Below are 21,061 nucleotides of genomic sequence, written 5' to 3'. Positions count from 1 at the left end.
GAAAAATTTACGCCCCATCGTGACAGGAATGCTTAGAGGCCTTTAAAATCTAGAGATGCATTAAACCTATCTTGGCAGCTGGTGCAATCTTCAGTCAATAGAATTTAAAAGACATTTTACTTAATTACCCACTGAACTTTAAGGGATGCTTGGGGTTCTTAATGGTACCCTGGAAAAAGTGATCAATATTGCACATTAGCAGAGCGGAACAAAAGTATCGCCTATAGAAGTCCTGGTAGCTTTATATCTCAATTCTTTCCTGAAATGAATGCACCACCATTCCATTCCAGTGCATACATAAATCTGTAACCTTTTTATTTGCAATTATGTTTGCCTATAGTTCCATTTTATGGATAAAGTCTTTACTGACAACACAGGACCTCTGTTGTCTCAGCAGATGGTGTAGTTAACCCTCATGAAAGCAGGTAACAGTGATATAACATATGAGTAACAACTGCTGTCTGCCATTTTAACAGCCTCATTCTGGTTCACTAGCAGTTCTCCATTGCAGAGAGAACTGTGCATAGATACTTACAACTGTATAGCAAAGCACTGCTTTATGAAAGCAGTCTATTTTTCTATCATTAACATTTGGCTCATAGCCCTCAGACTGTAACATAACCGTTTAATTTTATACTCTGATCTTATGTGACTTTGACAAAATGTATGTCCTGGACATGTGTCGCCTGTCTCTAAGAGTCACAGACGATTTGACATCTACTATTAAATGTCCCAGTTTCAGAAGACATCCTTGACCCATGTCAGTGTAGTTGAAGGAAAGGGCCACTGAACCCACCCGATCCTTACATGGTGGCCCTGTCTGAAAAACACATTATACATTTATACCTGCACCCGCGAACAAGATAAATCTGTCAAGATATCCAGGAGTGAGCATTCGCCTTCCTTCACTGTTTCTCAAGATTTTCTGGCAGAGATGTTCACAGACTCACTGGGAAGACACAGAGGTAAACTGAAACAGTGGACCACAGTGAATTGTCATCTGTTCATTCATACATTAAATTACACTTAAAAATATTGGACTTTTTTTTCCCAGGTATGAGCAACATGTAAAAAAAAAAAAAAAAGACATACAACATACACGTTTTTTTTTTTCCCCCACCATTTTGCTTTATACACTGTAAGGTACAATAAATGTTTTTTCTTCCTTTTTTATTACTAGATTTCATTTAGTAAAACTGTCAAAATCTAAGTAAATCACATCTGTCAGATACGTTTTTGGTGAGCAGACAGAGACATTAATCAGTTCTGTAAAATACGAGACAGCTTCTTTCCAGGGGCTAGAAGTATTCTAGAGCAGATGGCTGTTTGGCTGCTTCCATCAAGCAGCACCTGTCCTCACACTTCAGCTCGGCACGTTTCTTCTCACATAGCCTCTCAGCGCTTCGGCTCCAGCGACCAGCACAGTCCAAACAAATATTCATTGGTTCAAAAGCCACAAACTCATTCCTAGCGATAGCAAGAAAAAGGTGGCAGATCAGAAAAAGAAAGGGGCATGAGCCTTGTGTATTAACAAAAGGCAGAGTTGCAAAGCTTGTAATCTTGCATTACAAGTACATAATATTGTGCTTATAAGAAAAGCATAACACACGAAATGCATTACAGATGTGTTGTTTTTTTAATCATTCAGTTGTTCATTCAGTTGTTTTTTTATATGTGCTTTGTCTTCATTTCATACACAGCCCTGCATTATAGGCATGATCACTTCAAAGCGTCTAAAGAAAAAGTTTCCAAAAAAGAACTCTCATGCATTATCAGTCAGTTTAAGCTTAAATCACACCTGAGAATCTGAATGTCCAGGTTAACAGCCAAACAGCTTTGTAACAAAAGAAATATGTTAAATTAAGTTTCGAAATGAATGCAGGATTGGTTATATTAATATGAATAAATTCATGAAATTAATTTGGAGACCAATAACTCTAGGGTCGTTTTGGTCCTCGCTCCTAAGGTTCTGTATGTCCCTTTGGGACTAATTACAGTTACTGCGACATACATGCATGAGCAGCATGCATTTGGTGTGTGTGTGTGTGTGTGTGTGTGTGTGTGTGTGTGTGTGTGTGTGTATTCAACAAAGACATCAATGCCATCAGATGTAATAAGATTAAATCTGATGATATAATCAATCTGTCTAATTAGACCTAATATAACCTAGCAATATATGATTGGTACAATATGAGCAAAACAATTATCACTCACTAATACTGACTGTTTTGTACTATTGTTCACAAAAATCTAGAACCATCAATGCATATACATTTACTGCTAAAGTCTTATAATGTAGATGAGAAAGTATTCATATCTTCACCTTTTATTTGTCATTATGTCCTTAAAAATATGCACATCACTCCAAATCACCAGGGGGCAGTACTTTAATCCTGTAGGTATGTGCACACAAACCTTCATAAAATGGTGGACATATAATGTATTTTTTCTTATTTTTTTCATGCCGATCCTGAGACAATGCATGGGTTTGGTAGATTTAAAATGTTTCGATTTTGATCCAAGTGCAGTTGTCTATGTACAATGGATATTAGAATCTCTACACACTCAAGCCATGTCAAACTTTTTACAATGATTAAGAGTTAAGTAAAAAACAATCAAGAACCTAGGGGAAGAAATAAAATAAAAATAATAATGTACAATAATGTGGTTGCAATAATGTGCACAGCCAAAAACTAATATATTTTTTTAAAGCTTTATAATTATAGTACACCACTATATCAGCGTGGCACATTTTCTCACCTTTTTTTTTTTTTTTTTTTTTTTTTGCAAAAACATTCTAGGGCATTTCCGGTGCACAGCCTGCTTCAGGCCACCGCATAGATTTATAGTTGAATTCAGCTCTGAGCTATGGCTAGGTCATTTAAAAGCATTGATCTTTTAGTAAAGCCATTTCTTTGTTGATTTGAATGTATGTTTTGGGCCATTGTTGTGCTGAAAGGTGAAATTTCTTTAAATCTTTAGCTTTATAAGACACCTAAAAGTTTTTCTATAAAAATCGACTGGTATTTGTAGCTTTCCATAACTGAGTCGAGCTTCATTAAAAACACAACTGGGTCCTGCCAAAACCCATGCTGCATCGTGGATACGGTGTTCTTTTCGCGACATGCATTTTCTGCTTTAAAACAGCTAATTATGACATTTTTAATAACGTGGGGTATCTCCTATCCTCCCCCATACAGCAAGCATGTGCAGAATATGAGTGATCATTTTCACTTGCAGTTAACAGTACATGTCAAATATTCCTGCAACTCCTTTAATGTTACTTGGCAGCCTCCCTAGTAAGTTTTTGTCTTGTCATTTGTTTAAATTCTGGAAAAATGTCCTGTTCTTCATGATGTCACTGTGGTGCTCAATTTTCTTTATGAGATAATGTTTTTTTATTCCTCTCTCCTGCGAGATGTAATCTTTCAACAAGTGGGATACCATTCAAGTTTTGCAAGTTGCTTGTGGATCAGCGCTTCAGCATTCAGATATAACCGAGAAAATGCAAATCTTACAGAAACAGATGACCTTTATTTAGGATTAATCCAAATAACTAAACTGATGCTGTATATTGATTACTTATGCATTCAAGATTGGATATGATTGGATGATTCTGAATGCAGAAATCTAAATTAAAAACAAAGCTTGTTTCTGATTGTTTAGTTGAATTTTTATACACTGCGATAAGAAAAGGCTCTGTCACGATTTCTTTATTTGAACCACAAAAATCTGTGTGTGGAGACTTTTCATACCAATTGTGTATGTGTAAGGATGTCCTGCCAGAAGCAGTGGTATAGGTAAAGCTAATAATGTTCTAGGTGTAGCTATAAACAGTGAGAACATGCACCCATCTGCAGCGTGTTCAGTGTATCAGGAGCTGATTCTCCCTCGCTCTTATCCATTTTTTTCTCTGTTGAGCAATGTTTGCTCCCTTGGCGAGTTATTTAGCTTTTATTACCCTAAGCATCAAGTACAAGCAGCTTGACTCCATTCTACTAGATTGGTAGTTTTCCCAGCATGGAATACACTCTTAGTGGTTAAACACAGAGTTTGCTGGTTTCCACTATAAAATTTCACTATATGATTTCTAATAGTTTAGTCTAACTTAGCATTGACCCAAATAAAGAAATGAACTAGAATTGTTGTGTCTGAAAGTAAATCTTATTCAGCCTGCAGGTAACCCCGAACAGTCTGGGAAAGCCATCCTCAAGTGTAGGGGTGACCTGGATTTGACCAGCAGCTGAGAAGAAGCTTATAGCACAAATTGTGCTGTTCTGAACATCCCCAACCACAGGGAATATCACTCTACCTCAATATAGGACTATATGGAGAGTACTGGAAGGAGCACTTGGAAACTCTCTACTGGACCACGCCAAATCCTGCAGTTAGCCTGCCACCGTCATTTACACTGACACGTGCATTACATCACAGGTGGCTTCACTAGACAAAAGAAATGTCTGTAGGTTTTTGCACCTGATACCCAAATCTGAATATAAATGCCCTGGTATTATCCTAAAAAGATCTTACAAAATTCACATGGTGCAAATTACTACAATTTTGCTGCTTGAATTGGAGCGATCACTTCAGTCTGCAGCTATTAATCCCTCTGTGATTGAGCTGATCGAAACCTCCTGGCAGTGAGGTGACATAGAACAGGATGCAAGATGGATCTCAACCAATTTGGTTTATGGATGAGGCCAGGGTTGGTTGACACAATCTGTGCTGCTGGAGACATGTAATCAACTCTGCAAAATCTATCTCATGTACCAGGGAAACAGTTAAGGCTTGCAGCCAAAGATTCCAAGGAAAAAAAAACACAGGATTTAGAATCAGGCACCAGAACAGATGAATGGACGGGCCAGGTGGCACTTTGAAGTGGCAGTAAAACTTGTTGGCTAGGTATCACATGAGTAGGAGTCCGAAATAGACAAATGTTGTGCTCTTAGATGACTGATTGCCCTTGAGCAACCTGTGAGTTGACTAGCAAGAAAGCTGAAGCAGTCATAAAGAACAGGGACTGCTGAGCCGAATTTTATGGTTATATATTTCGGGGGATTTTGATTCATAAGCTATAAGGGTATAAATTCCAATTCTCTCAATTCTGGCTAATGTCCTGGCCGATTCTGTTCTTAGAATTGTTTGAAGATACCATTGTCAGCACAAAAAGTTTACACCACATGTGAGACTATAAGATGCACAACTTTTCCCTGTTATTTTTATATATTTATGTATTAGAAAAAATGTGCTACAGTATAATTTCTCCAAACAGAGTTTTAGGCTGATGGTATACTAAGTTTCATAAGACTTAAAACCATTTTTGTAAATTGCACTGTATAATGGTGTCTGCTAAATGCTGTTAATGTAAATTTAAGTCTGAGGGTGTTTGGAATGCATGCATTCATTCTCCTGTCAACTCTGATGACCAAAGGCATAAGGATTTTACCATACCAAGACAATGGCTTCTGACAGGTTTCTATCATAAAGTAGACCATATGAAACACACCCACCCTCCTTGTGTACATTACAGTGCTCTGATTCACAATGAACTGGCATAGATCCCAGGTTCTGCAGACCGTCTGGTTCAGTGGGAAAACTAGCCACCCTGTCATCCCAATGTTTAGCAGGTGTTATCCCACTTACCTGTTTAGGTAGGCTGCTATTGGCAGTTTGAGCTCTTGCTAGCATGTTTGGACTTTTATCCACAATTACAATAACCGCCATTTTTAGGGACTGATGGAATTAATCAAGTAAGTTTTAACCTGCAACCAAACCCCAGTTATTACAGGTAGAAATGCCCCCTCTGTTCATGTGAGTGGAACAAATGTTTCTGCTTTAATTAAAAAGAAGTTATCCTGCTTATTTGAAATGGGTACCTTTGTAGACAATTCTTGAAACTGTCAAATACTATGGTCTGATGACCAAGTCGTTGCAGGGTGACAATGTGGGTGCCAAACCCATTGTTCCTGACTCAGGAATGTATCCAAAAATCTGTTTGCCAAAGGTAAACTAAACTTTCTTTTGGCTTCTCCCATTAGGGGTCGCCACGGTGGAACATCCGCATGTTTGATTTGACACATGTTTTTACACTGGATGCCCTTCCTAACGCAACCCTTCCCATTTATCCGGGCTTGGAACTGGCACTAAGGCTTGTGTAACCCTAATGGCTGGGATTGGTTCCTTGACCGGGGATCGAACCCGGGCCGCAGCGGTGAGAGCGCCGCATCCTAACCACTAGACCACCAGGGAACCCTTTGATTGCCAAAGGTAAATCAGCAGAAAATGTCTACCTAATACCAGCCTTACATTAGCTATTTGGTCATAGAATCATATTCATTTGTCAAGACATGAGGTGCTCCCCTATCTAAGCAGAACTTGTTTTATTTGGTTATAGGTCATCATCATAACCTAGAATTATGCTAAAAGTCTTGTAGTATGAAAAAAATAAACATTTCAACAAGTGCTCTTATAGGACACTAATGAACTTTTGAGTGGTAATGGTGGCATGGTCACTTCACCCCACCATTGGTTATTTTCTTATAATCACATACCCTGTTATGTTTCAAGCTGTATGTAAGGCATTTTAAATATTCATTCATTTTCTCCCGCTTATCCGTAATTCGGGTCGCGGGGGCAGCAGTCTAAGCAGGCCCCCGCCTTCGACTGCTGCCCAATCCTCACAGCACCATCCCTTACGGTCCCTCCTGCAGGTGGTGAGCCCACGGGAAGGCGGCCCCACGTCACTCCGACGTCACGGACCTTTATATTACCCTCGTAAGGGACCCCCGGAGCATAGAGGGTTAAGGGCCTTGCTCAAGGGCCCAAGAGCGGCAGCTTGGCGATACCGGGGCTTGAACCCCAGACCTTCCGATCGGCAACCCAGCGCCTTAACCGCTGGAGCCACCACTCCCCATTAAAAAGGCATTTTAAATATATCAAATTGAATTTGATTATAAAGCAACAACTAGTTTTTTTCTTTTAGAGTCAATTTCTGTATTATTTCAAAATACCCATTACCAGCTTTCCACTGCTGTCTCATTGTTATGAAACAGCAGTCATTATAGAGTGAGTATACTGCCAACCACTTTTTAATATGGATGAGGTAATGTTTTCTAACTGTATATGCTGTATCTATTTTCTGTCACCATAATTAATAGTTTAAAACATGTGAATAGTCATAATAAGGCACTATCAATGCCTATTTTGAGTTTCAATATATTTTAAGTGCTAAAAAATTCTAACTTGTGAGATTTTTTTTGTTTAGCATAATTGCATCATTATTTTTTTCAAACAGATAGAGTAGTTTAGTTAAATATACAGGGTGCTGACATTCTAATGCTTAAAGCACTGCAATGTTTTAATGCATATTTGAGTGAACGTGCATGTGCTATACACTTGCACAAAAAAACCCAATCAATAAAAGTGGCTCCCAAATCAGTAATGACAGACTTATTATGTGTTACCAGGGTTTCATATGAGTACAGTATATATATCATGTCACCCAATATTTTGAAGCTCTAATTAATTAATGTGAAGGATAGCAGGCTTTTCATATACACAATGACAACAGTATGCCATGTATTTATGAAAGGTCTTTGTCCAGTGTAGAACCACCAGCTGCTGAATGGCCTACATGGCTTGTTGAACCCCTGAACAATAATGATGTACTGGAAGCCGATTAAAGTGTTTGTTCTTGCAAATGACAGGATTAATCCATTACAGTATTTCAGAGACATATAATACATTGTCATTGTTCCTACCCCTATTCCATGACATATTATACAAATTAAACTGCATGGTGCCCTGTGTCCCATTCAGGGTGTGTTCCAACCTCGTGCCCGGTGTTCTAGGAATTGGCTTCAAATTCACCATGATACTGACTAGGATATAGCAGTCAGCTAGGAGAAGTGAATGAATGACCTGTGGAGTCCATTCAGTGAAAGGCTCGGATGATTGCTTGAAATCCACCTTAGCCCTTACTGACACTCATCAGTGGTTTGGTGCTGTAAATCTTTAAAGTAAACACTGCTGCACCACTCGCCAGGTCAGTGTAGGCAACAGCTCACTAATCTCAAGCCACACACTTAAATCACTCATCTGAGCAGCTTATTCAACCTTTCTAATGCCATTGGCATGCTCGTGAAGAGGTAACATCTCTGAATGTGTGCAGTTTTTGCTCTGTTAAATTGAAGTAAAATTTCACTCAGTGGTAAAGGCTTTATAATTTCCACATTATCTAGGAGCACCAGAGCATTTCAAAATGCAGAACGATGGCTCTCTGAAAGCACGACAGCCTTATTTTATTCTTTCTCTCCAAGTGCTTTCTGTGACTGTCAATGGCTCATCTACCCATTTGCAAGCTGTCCCGAGGTTCGGCACTCACTGTTGGATGAATAATGATTGTGCCCTCCATCTCTGGAGGTAGGCGTACATTCTCAGGACAGACACTTCTCCTGAACAGTACTGTACTCCGGAAGCATCAAAGGCTAGTCTTAGGAATCTGTTTTTCGGAGGCTTTTGGGCTCTTTTAATTTGATATGTATATATACAGCCAACACAGTAACAGTGTAATTAAGGCAACATGTTTTAGTAGTCAACAACGCAATTCAGATCAGTGTTTTGGCATGTTTTCCATCGTTTCAACCAGACACACAGCGTGTGAAAAAAAATCTGAATAAGAAAATGTCAAAATAGCAGGCTTTCTATGGAGCCTAAGGAAATCCAATCCTGTATGCCACTTCAACAGATGCTTTAAGGCTTTTCAGCACTATAGACCGATCTCTTTCTTAATCCTATCTACTATATAATTTAATTTGCTGTGTCTGTATTCATCTCTCATTTGGTAAACTGTTTTTTATTACCTTTAAATCAGTGACTGACCATCTTCCCTGAAGATTTTTTTTACTGAGTGCAATTCAGTTCTGTCATACACTGTCATAATTGTAAACGACTGAATGTGAATATATGTGGACAGGTACATGAATTTTAAAATATAATAATCTGAAACTTTTAGGCCTGTTTGTAAAAGCTGAATTAAAATGGCCACGAAGGTTAATTATCTACTGAACCACCAAATGTCAATTGGTGGAAACTGTGTCTTGTGGCACTTGCACTATGCTGTCAGCGTCTTTAATTGCTTTGGCTCTGTTCTGCTACATTAAGTCACTTTGGATAAAAGCTTCTGTAAATGCGTTTTACATTTACAAATAAACAGACATGTAAATGGCACAGAAGTCTGACATGTTCTGTCCAGGCTTAGTCGACCTTTGCCAGCTATTTGCTGATGCATCTCATCCCATTACATTTCTCCAAACTCACTTTTTTCCTCATTAAAATTGTTCTATGATCGGTGAGACATCAGAAAGTAATACATCAACAAGTTTATGATGTTTGGGTTCCTTTTGTAGTCAATACATACGGTATAGTCAATATTTAGAGTCAGTGAAATTAAAATCTGTGCCTAAGGCTGAATTTCAAGATACACAAATCGAATCCAATATACCAGATTTTTTTTAATAAAATGGAATTGCAGCAATCTTCTTTTATTAAATGTCATGCAATAAGCAAAATGTAGATATATAGCATATTTGCACTTTGTAAAAGTAAATTTAAAGCTAATTGTTTTGTTGCAGTGTACAGTGTTCAGTGTTGAACCGTCAATCAAACAGCTGGTCCTCCATTTATAATGGCAATAAACAACATCAGCAGCACGAAACTTCACACATTTTGGTATGTCAGACTGAATCTGTTGTTGTCTAAAATGTGTTCATGTTATTAAGTTAGTCAGGTAAGTGGTCAGATGTTTACTGTGTTTTTTTAGACAATACAATGCTTTGTTACTGTGTGAGATAAGTAGTCTATAAGCAGGTAAATAATAAGTCTTTCAGACACAGAAAAAACTGAAAAAGCACTAGAAATTAATCTTTAAATCTGCCCATATTAGACATATACTATGGCAAGATTATAAGAAAGTGCACATATCCATCTGAAGTGAAAAAATGTTTAAAACATTTAAATGAATATGTTAATGCTACTTAGATTAGTGCTATGAAAAATGCCATATTAACCCTCTTTCTCACAATTTTGCCAAAATGCAGAACATCTATATGGATGTTGTTGTTGGACATTTAAAGAAGACCTATTCTTCTTTTCAATGTAGGAGGATTTTAGTTGTACCAATTATGCACTTAGACAAAGTGCTTAATTGCACCTCTAAAATAAAAAAAAATAACATTACTGTGAGAGTGAGAGGCTGGATTTAGAGGAAAGTACATACGTAGAAAATTAAACCTAACAAAGAAAAGTGTATAATGTGTTGTAAGGAGTTAAACTTTGCAATTATAGTGTGGACCTCTGCTTCAGCATTGATAAAACACAACAAAGTAATAAATGCTCAACAGGCCCTGTTTTAATGTAGTACACAGTTGCTATTTGGTATTGCAGCCCCAAATACCCTATAAAATTATAAGCAAAAATAAATTAATAAATTTTGTGTATGTGTATTGTCTCTGCTCCAGGTTCCTGAGTTTGATCCTGAGCCTGGATTACTGCCTTTGCTGAGTTCCCATCTTCCCCCATGGCGGTGTGGGTTTCTATTGTGTTTTCCAATCTCCCACCATCCAAAATCATGCATATAGTAAGACTGTTCACACAAAAGTGCCACAGCATGTCAAACAGTGTGTTAATGCATGTATCTGTGATTGACTGGTGTGTTTTCCGGGCTGAATTCATTTGCTATGTGCCCATTGAACGTACGTTTGATTTTAGATTCTCCACAGCTCTCACCAGCACTTACTGAAGATGAATTTGTTTAATAAACTGACAACTTGCACCTTTTTGGCCTGTTAATGCCATCTATGAAAATCTGTTTAACTGGTTTACTTTTCCGAAAGGTTACTTTTATTTTTTCAATAAATTGGCTATTAAAATGTATCAATGGAAACAATCTTAAATCTGTATCTCTATTCTTAATAATCAACCAAAAATGTTAAATAAATGTTATTTGAATAAATAACATTCAATGTTGAATTCATTTATTCAACATTTATTCAACATTTCTCAATATTTATTGCAGCAATATTTAAGGACAAAATTACTTTAATCTGTACTGTTAATATCTGCCTTACGCATCCATCCCTTTTAAAAATTCATATATATGCATACATGTATATGCATATATTTTTCTATACTTTATACTTTACTGTATTTTTTATCCCTTTATTCTATTTCTTTTTTTCATGTTTAATGTTGGACAGTCGTAAAAAGCATTTCACAGCATGTCGTACTCTGTATGAATGTGTATGTGACAAAAAAATTTGAATTTGAGCCCCTAAAAGGTCATAAGAAAAGGTTTTAAATGTTAAAAAAAAATTAAATTTTTTATTTATTTTTTTTACAGCCATAAATTATAATCCTGCTAATCGATTATTACAGTTAATTATAACTTTGGTATAAGCATTAAGTTACTCAGTGGACTTATAAACCATAAAAAGAGTTATTAAGGGAGTAAAAATTCTCATTGGGCATAAATTAAGAGGGTAAAAGGAATATGAACCTATTTAAGAATCAAACATTTTAAATGTATGTTACAATAAAAAAAAATTTTAAATGTTACTTTGCATTTTTATTTTATTGTTATATCTAAAGACTGAATACGAAACATGAGGTAATTGTTTAATAAAATGTTTATTCAATGCCATAGCCTTGGTCTGTGGGTCTATAAATGTTGCATTTGTTCCCTTTTACTCTTAAAGTGTCAGACATGTAAATAAAGTGTGCCGTAACGAGTGTTTTTCTCATCCACTGCACTCTTATAGACATATTTTATGTTTACTCTACTAAATGGCAACGTAGCACTTTATAGTATGTTATTTCTTGATAAACATTTCCTCGGAGTCACACGCTTTGGAAAAATCACACCAAAAATAAGCCCCAGTTGTACAGTTTATACATTATTACAGATTGTTAAGTAATGGAGAATGTTTGGTTTGTCTAAATGCCTTTAAAGAGCAAATGTTAATTCAAGTGTCCCACTGCTCTCATGATGTCCCTCTACCACACATCTTCTCAAGTCCTCCGCAACAAAGAGCTCAGGCAGACTGTATTCAAACTAGCTAAGTCAATCTTTAACCTGCATAATTGCGATTTGAGATGGAAAAAGAAAAGACGAAAACACTAAAACGCATAAGTCCCAAAAACCGAAGCGCTGCTGTGAGATTTGCAAGACCAACCCATCTCTCCTTTTAAGGTGTGAAGAACTGTTTGGCCAGAAGCCACTGTCCGAATTCCAACACAAGAGCGCACGGAGATGCACCTGAGCTTGAACATCATTTGGATGTGCTGCCAAAAAAAAACAGCATAGAGCTGCTAAATCTGCTAAAATTATTTAAGCATGTAACATGCACAACTTTCAATTAGCTGCAATCAAACTAGGGTGCATAACTCTTCAGAAAATCACTAAGTAGCATTCTAACACTTAATTAAAATGCATACTCTTTTATTTTCCATTAGATGAACAAGTGAAAGCAGGTTAGAACAATGCATGGTTTCCTTCTATTTTCAGTCTTGATTGATTTGCACAAATGAACCACCATGCAAAATGAATATCAATAGAGTATGAGAGGCAGTGAACACATAAGATGGCATTTAGCAGTGGAGGGAAAAAAAAAAAAAGCTTGTCAACAAAATAGCCTGGCTGGGAAGACTGACAAGCCTGGAGTGACATTGTGGCTAAAATTGCAGCTCCTTGTATCTTAATGTGTGCAGCTGATTATCATTCAGAGGCACTCCTAAACACATCATTACAGCATGATGAACTGCGTGGGTCACACAAGCCTTAAGAAATGTCTAAGAAGATACACAGACACATTTGTACGCCCTGAGAGCTAGTGCGTCCAGCTTTTATGCATTTTCAACCAAACGGACAAGAGGAAATCTTGTCTCCAAATCTCCAAACCCCAGTCCAGTTTAAACCACAGTATCTCTCTCAACTACTGAACACTTCTTCAGTCTGAAGAACCTAAAATCCGAAGTTTGTTTTTTCTTGTTTATTTTTCATCCTTTTTAATGTTAAATGATTTCCCTGCAGTAAGACTCAGATTTCTGTCCTATACATTCCTTTGACTTGATTGCATATGATGTTAAAGTGCACCAGCACACAGGATAAGACTGGTGCGTGATGTACTGACTCTTCAATGAAACGGATTTCACTTCAAATCCATTATGTCATCTCCGGTAGTGACAGTATAAGACAGAAGGGTTTCATTTGAACTCCAATGTGCTCTCATTTAAGAGCACATCTCTCTTTCTGTCTTTCAAGCTTTATTGCATGACAAACCTGGCTTGAATCTAAAGCTTTTTTCGATTTTATCGGTCTAAAAATCGGACGTGAGCAGATCAGTAAGAGAAGAGCAGCCCAGATCACATATAGAAGTGGAGTACCAAACTTCCTGATCGCAAAGAGTAGCACACACACAGCCTGATTGTGATTCTGCTCTACAGGCTATATGCTATACAATCAGCATTTCATTACCATGCCTACAAAGCAGACATACAGCATACTCACGCAGCTCAGCTCCCCCGAAATCCCAGAGACAGAGGAAGGAAAGGATCAGTCGCACTGCGCCGGCTTTTAATGGATGAAGGCGAACTCTAGCGGTTAACAGTCTGCTGACCGAGGTGCTGAAACGCTCTCTCTCTCTCTCTCTCTCTCTCTCTCTCTCTCTCTCTCTCTCTCTCTCTCTCTCTCTCTCTCTCTCACTCTCTCTCTCTCTTTCCCTCTGACTGCCTCCTTCTCACTCGCTCTCTCTCTTTATATATATTTTCTCTCTCTCTATCTCTCCCTCTTTCTCTCTTACTCTCTCCAGAAAAAAGTAAAGCACCCAAGCTATCCCCAAATACATACATCTCCCTGTGCGCGTCCGCATCCAAACGGAAAAAAGTGCACGACAGGTTTTTATTTTATTTTATTTTGCACGCGACACTTCTACATTAAAATTGTATTCTAGCAATTTTTTTTTTGTTTGCCAGCGTTTAGTAATCACCTTGAATGCATAAAATAATCATCCCGAAAAGCAAGACCTCCACCTATTAGTTGGCAATCTGAGCATGACCCAGAGGAACAGGTCTACTGTACGCTCGCGCTTCACAAAAATGAAGCGCGTGCAATGCAGTGCTGTGCAGTTCAGTTCAGGCGTTGTATTAGAGCCGGAGCATTAGTGCATGCTTGCATATCGGCTACTTACCGGATGCGAAGAAGTCGTTAAGTCTCAAAGAAGCTCGCTATGTCACCATGAACCTCCGACGTGGAGGCGGCGTGTTCCACAATCCATGCAACTCCCCCTCTCTCTCGCTCTCGCGCTCTCTCTCTCTCTCTCTCTCTCTCTCTCTCTCTCTCTCTCTCTCTCTCTCTCTCGCTCTCGCGCTCTCTCTCTCTCTCTCTCGCTCTCTCTGACACATACACAACTCTAAGCTCTCCGTGAAAAGATCGCGCGAGGGTTTGCTCGCACTCGAGCCGCTCGTGGCGCGCGCTCTCTCTCACCGTGCACCTTTATGTATTCCCCGTGGCGTGGCGTGGCGAGCGCGAGGCTGGGTTTGTCCGCCACCGCGCGCGCTTCTGTGCGCCACAAAGCACGGGGTTAATCATCGCCGGCGCTTTTCTTATTTACTCCGGAGCACTCTTTCACTGAGCCACAGGTCCACTCGGGGCCGAGGTAAAGCTCATAAGGAGATTGCGTCTGGCCGCGGGGCTATAAATGCTGCGGATTCATCGGAGGGTAATTGAAAATCCCTCGTGCGCCGTGTGGTTCGAGCTCTCTGTCCATCCCGAAGAGAGTGGGGGCTTGACCAAAAAAACACACACTAAACACATTAGGCATTATGAAGGTTTTCCCTCACACAGCCGTTGAAATGTCTAGAAGTGGAAAGTCAAAGAGATGAAACTTGTAATAAAACCTTATTATGAACAAGAGTCTGGGTGTAAACAAGATTACAGAGCAGGAGTGCACTCAGACTGGCTTAGCACTCTATCTCACACATCACAAGCCCCCAGCTCAGTCCTGGAGTGTGTTCCTCTGTAGCAGAACAGGATTCCGAATTAAGTCCTGAACTATCTATATTTATTCATCTTTTTCCATTTGCAAACTATTAAAACCCAGCTGTGAGGCTTCACGATGATTTCCTTCCTTCATATTTGAATCTGGCCTACTGTACTGTATGCTACAATTCTAGTCAATTAAAAAAGAACCATAATGTGTCTTTTGAACAACCCATTATTGACTATTTTATCACAAAGTTCTTGTCAAACCGTGCAAAAAATGGCTAGCAATTATACCTGGACAATACTCTGTGTGTTAAACCAATTACTTGTCTTGTTTGATTGTGTTTGCATGAGTGAGGTTAAGCGAATGCTTTGCACACTTTTTGCCCTTTGCTCATTGACTATATCTATATAGTCTATATAACTATATCTAATACATAGCTGTCCTCATACGCAAAAACAAATGAGCATAGTATTGGACAGAAAATGAGCAATAATAAATAAATTTAATTATTCGAACAAATAAAGTCTCCCCTGCCTCCACTGACATAATTTACTCATTTAGTTTTGCCTCAGTGAAATGTAGGAGCATCAAAAACACAGGGAAATTCGCATATATACATGTACACAAAAGTAAAATCATGATGTTACTAAACTGTTGATTAAAAATTTTCAATTTGGTAAAATTAACAATAATACATTTGGATGGACACAATAAAAAAAATCTTCAGGGGTGATTTTTTTGTATTTTTAAAAGAGTAGTCATTAGTTGGTTATCTGTCACACCTGATACAGACCACCAAGACCCTGATAACAAACTCATGATTGGAACCAGGACTGATAGAGCAGGGAGAAATCTACAGTATTTGTTAAATTATTTCCTGATCAGTGATTTGTTTTTTGTTTTTTTCCAGAGTGAAACTCGCGTACTGTGAACATGCCTCTATTTTCTTCTCTTTTACTTTTATTTTATAGTTTTTTTTATTTATTTACTAAAACGGTTTATATTACTATTATGTACTGCCAACAACTTGAGTGAAAAGTAAAATATTTTTTCAATGTTCAGACTTTTAGTGTTTGGTACATCCCTTTTTTTTTTTTTTTTGCTTTAATGACAGGTTGCTCTACAGTGTGAGTAAAACCTGACAATTCATTTTAGGTCAAATTTACTTGAGTGTCATCTAAAACATGTGTTTCCATAAAAGAGATTAGTCAAGAGGAAAATCTGGCCCTTTTGTGCAAAGCAATTAGCATGTTCAATATCTTACATTTGCTTCTATTTAAACAGAGACTTAAAATAGAGCAAATATGTGAATATTATACAGTATAATCAAGGCACTGAACATTTACTTTCTTTGCTTGCAATAATTAACATTTCCAAAAACGTTCTACATCCAGATTTTCCTGAAAAACTTAAACTGGTCATACTGCATATATTCTATTCTGTAACTGGTTGTGTGAAAAGTAACACAATATTAACTAGAGACATTGTATTAAGTGTCACAAAAGCTGGGTTAATCATTCCCAGCACTGAGAGTGGTTTGAGATTGATGGTAAGTGACCCTGAGCATCGTTTTGTATTTGCACAGCTACATGTTTCAAGCTGTCAGCCCGGCCCTTGTCCTCCACCTGTACTCTATCACAGTTACAGGTTGGTAAACTTTTATAAGGGGCTGGGGGTTCCACTGGCAGTCATCCCTGTTCTGTCTTCATACACAGCACACTTCGCTACTCCTGGGCCTGATTTATGGCTTCTGTTGTTCCTTACGTGCTGTTGGCTGGGGCTGAGAGCCAGTGGAAAGGTACAGCAGCAGCCATTTCTGACAAGAAGGAAACATCCGATGGAGGCTGTGCCACCCTTCGTCTCTGCTACCCTGCCTCTAGTAGTAGAGTGTGTGGGCACTGAGTGGGCATGGGCCCAGAGAATAGGACAAGGGCTCCTGAGCATTAGCCAAAGGCAGCACTTTCTTCTAGATGATGTATGGGAGGAAGCGTTCTCAAGGCACACTGAGCAAATTTCCTAATTATAGTTGAAGACTGATGTGATGTAGCAGGGTTAAAAACTCAGCATGAGTGTAATAAATGGCAATCATCCACACACTGTACTAAACAGTGAGTGCTTTTTATTTGTATTTTATTTTTGCAAAGGAATTGATCCTTTGCCAGAGTCATTCATTTATCATCGGATTCTCTCAGGATATTTTAGTAGGATGTTGTTCAATTAAATCATGCATACTTATCCTGGTCATGGCCTAGTCTGAAATATGATCATGCTTCAAAAATGCCACCATTTGGTAAATTAAAATGGCTACTTCATTGATTTTCTATTTTTCACTGACTCTGTTGCAGAACACTGTAAGATATTTTTTTTTTATTCTGGCAAATGGGGTTATTTAATACTGACACTAAAGCATAAATTAATGAGCACACTGCATGTCAAGCTATCAGAAATGTACAGTAGAGTAGTTTACTTGTACATTAGGGATTATGTTTTTTCTTTTACATCGTTTTTTTATTTACTGAGCACTGGTCCACTGGCCGCTTGCTTTTGATGAATCCATGTCAGGAGGACACTCAATCAGGTCCATGGCTGTCGGCTGACACATGAACAGGGCAGTTCAGCAACATTGTATGTCACTACGTCAGTATTTTTCTGGTAAAACAGGTAGGTTTGTCTTTGATATTACTCTGTTTATATAAATATATATTGAAAATATAATAAAATAGATAAAGCATAGAAATAACTTTTTATATATACACACAATATGGACAAATGTTTGTGGACACGTAATCATAAGATTAATATGTACAACCACATTTAGTCCCATTTGCAGTTATAATCTCCACTTCCAGGAAGATTTTGGATTGTGCTTTTTTAAGAGAATTGTGCTCATTCAGCCACACGGGTGTTAGTAAAGTCAGATACTGATGTGGAGTGAGAAGGTCTGGTGGTCTTCCCAAGGATGTTCAATAAGGTTGAAGTCAGAGCTCTATAAAAGGCCAGTCAAGATCTTCCAATCCATCCCAAGTAAATAAGTAAATATATTTAGGGATGTAATGGTACTTAAAATTTACGGTTCAGTATGTTCAATCTCTGTACATTTAGGAGGAAGAAATGCAAAACATTAAATTGCTTTTTTTATTAATGCACTTCATTAGTATTTAAATTTGTGATAAACAACATTTGAACAGTTTGCATTTATAAAAATGTTTTTCAATAAAATGCCTGCTTGATTAAATAATATATAAAATAATATTGTATAATATAGTAATGCAATAAGCTTTTTAATTAAATTGATTGTAAATGGAGAGTGGTGGTTCCAGCGGTTAAGGCGCTGGGTTGCCGATCGGAAGGTCGGGGGTTCGAGCCCCGGTATCGCCAAGCTGCCATTCTTGGGCCCTTGAGCAAGGCCCTTAACCCTCTATGCTCCAGGGGTCCCTTACGAGGGAAATATCAAGGTCCGTGACGTTGGGCCGCCTTCCAGTGGGCTCACCACCTGCAGGAGGGACCGTAAGGGACGGTGCTGTGAGGATTGGGCAGCAGTCGAAGGCGGGGGCTTACTTAGACTGCTGCCCCCGCGACCCGAATTACGGATAAGCGGGAGAGAATGAATGAATGAATGATTAAATTAAATATACAATCAAATTGGCACAAATTAATAAAAAAATACAAATAAATGAAATAATTTACATTTGTTAGACCCCATCTGGGTATGTAAGTATGTGTGTGTGTGTGTGTGTGTGTGTGTTTTATATTTAATATTTTATTTTCTAAAGATATGATCTTGGTGCACAATGCTAGTGCTATGGATTCTTTAGCGTTTTCATGCATGCGCAAAACAAATCTTATTTCCGGTACGGCATGAGTAGCCACAGCCACACTATGCCAACTGTGGTCTTTTTTTATACCCCTGGCATTGTTGTGTATGTTTCAAAGTTTAATGATAATTTTGAAAAATGCACTCAAGTATAAATAAGTATATAAAAATCATTCATAGACTTTAACGCAAGGCACAATTTCATCACATAAGCAGAAATTTGTGACCTCAAAAACGAAATAGAAAGTAATTGGAAGGGAGTTAAATCTTTTACTATCAGGCTTGTGCAGAGAGTTGGCAGTCAAAACTACTGCACTAGTCTGTCAGAAATGCAGATGCGATGTAAAAGCTTGAGTAACAAATCTGCCTCTAGCACAACAGACAAAGACAAAGAACAGACAAAGCGTTTGCACTCTAAATAAGCACATTTTTCCCCAAACCCGGGCAAAGCAAACTTTTAAAGTGGTCTTTTGAGGTTTGAGTGATTCAATAATTTACATAAACACATGTTTGGTTGTGAGCAATGCCGGACTGGGTTCACCATCTGAGAGGCAGCAGTTCATTACGTAGGCGTTCCATTTGCATAGATTTGAATATGCAGGGACACTGTCTGGAGTGGGTGGAGACTGTGTTTCCGCTCAGAGGCTGATCTGCATCCATCTCTATCCACACTCAAATGAAATTTAACACTACAATATGCAGTTTTCCATGGAGTAGATATTGAAGTGCGTTTTAATTATTATTGTGCTGACATTTAAAAAACATCAAAAACCAATATAACAAGTACGGCATTTTTTGTTGAGTGCAAAAGGCTTCTAACACCTTAACATGAGGAAGCAGGAGAAAAAGACAAACAAAAACCTTTACAACTACCTGAGTGGCAGATTTTTAGAGCAAGACTTCAGAGAGCTAGCTTTAAGAGCTACAGCTCAGCAGGAAAGAAAGACAACTGCCACTCAAGAGTGCAGGTGCTCGAGTACACATACTCTGTCCTGCCTGTCTGGATAAACACACCACTGCTACTAAAAATATCTACAAAAAAGTGATCCAGCAGGGACGATGTGCCCCAGCTTAGCCCTGGCTACTGAACGAAGCCCCTTTATCCCCATCCACAATGAACCTGACTGAAAAGCCATGACATGCAGGCTTTCAACAGCAGGTGCCCCTTTCACTCTTCTGTAGAGCAGACTTAAAATGGACTCTCTCAGGACACACTGCAAATAGGAATTACAGAAAGGAGTGTGTTATTTTGTTGGCTTTAATTATGAATAAACTCATCAAAAGGTAAACAGCACCATCAGCCCTCTGAGGTTGTTTAATAGTTGCTGTATATGTATATATCCTAGGTATTTTTTCCAAGACTTGTGGATGTTAGTTGGAAAATATATCTCGCAGCTTTTATAGGTTATAGAATGAAATATATATATATTTTTTTTTGAATCCATTTACAATCAGAAATGCACTTGTACTACATGTACACAACCCACAGGTTGGAAACAAGACTATGTCAATATCAATAATGTATTTTATTATTATGTTCCTACATCAATCAAAAGTACAATAAGTTCCCTGATATGCGTGTTTCAAATGACAATCTCAATAGAAATAAAGGTTTCACGTTGATACTATGCAGATTTGAACTAAAGCTGGATGAAAATGTGTACAGATGTCTGAGTTTTCATATCCAATATGTTTCCATACAAGAAGTCAAGAGCAATTTTCATACAAATGTACAGTTGTGAGACAATGTTAGTTGACCTCAGCCTGATACACTTACTAGAGCCAGATGCGAAGTAGTTCTTTTCACAGCAGATGCTGAACATGCATAATTTAACCTAGCTAAGTGCATGGGTGCCAAGATGTGTCTGTTGTTCACTTGTTTATATTTTTCCAACAACCATCAAGTATTTAGAAAGTAAAAAAAAAAAAAAAAAAGATTGCTCACATCGCTTTATTTTCTTGTGCACCAAACACAGCGCATTCATTTTTAAGGCTTAATGGGATGCAAAGGGAACGAAAACTGGAGAACAAGGAAAAGAATATGAGGTTCAATCTTGACTGAGTGTGTAATACTACACACCGCACTGCTGCTTTTGAGGTTAGTGTCAGCCTTGTCAACGATCTGCCGTCTGGGTTCTTTCACTCTAGAGGTTTATACAGGGACTGATAGTGTGCTTGTGATCACTCCTGCTGTCTGGTCAGCGCT

General features: G+C 38.2%; 1 protein-coding gene across 8 annotated transcripts in view; it reads right to left on the bottom strand.

The window, feature by feature from the left end:
* The window catches only part of elfn1a (extracellular leucine-rich repeat and fibronectin type III domain containing 1a), a 78,462-nt gene extending 63,671 nt beyond the window's left edge, over nucleotides 1–14,791 (bottom strand). For 2 of the 8 annotated variants that reach the window (XM_083524414.1, XM_083524419.1), the window contains exons 1-2: nucleotides 14,444–14,754; nucleotides 14,244–14,384 (exon numbers count right to left, since the gene is read on the bottom strand). The gene's annotated coding sequence lies outside the window, so the exon portion shown is untranslated. Of the gene's footprint in view, nucleotides 1–13,564; nucleotides 14,414–14,443 lie in introns of those variants that run through there. The other 6 variants (XM_083524413.1, XM_083524415.1, XM_083524420.1 and 3 more) reach the window with 5 other exon arrangements.
* Between the last annotated feature and the right edge of the window lie 6,270 nt (nucleotides 14,792–21,061).

This window comes from Silurus aristotelis, assembly GCF_946808225.1.
Source record: "Silurus aristotelis genome assembly, chromosome: 21".
Lineage (NCBI taxonomy): Eukaryota > Metazoa > Chordata > Actinopteri > Siluriformes > Siluridae > Silurus > Silurus aristotelis.
The sequence above is the reverse complement of the archived record's forward strand: the minus strand, read 5'-3'. Positions and strand labels throughout refer to the sequence as shown.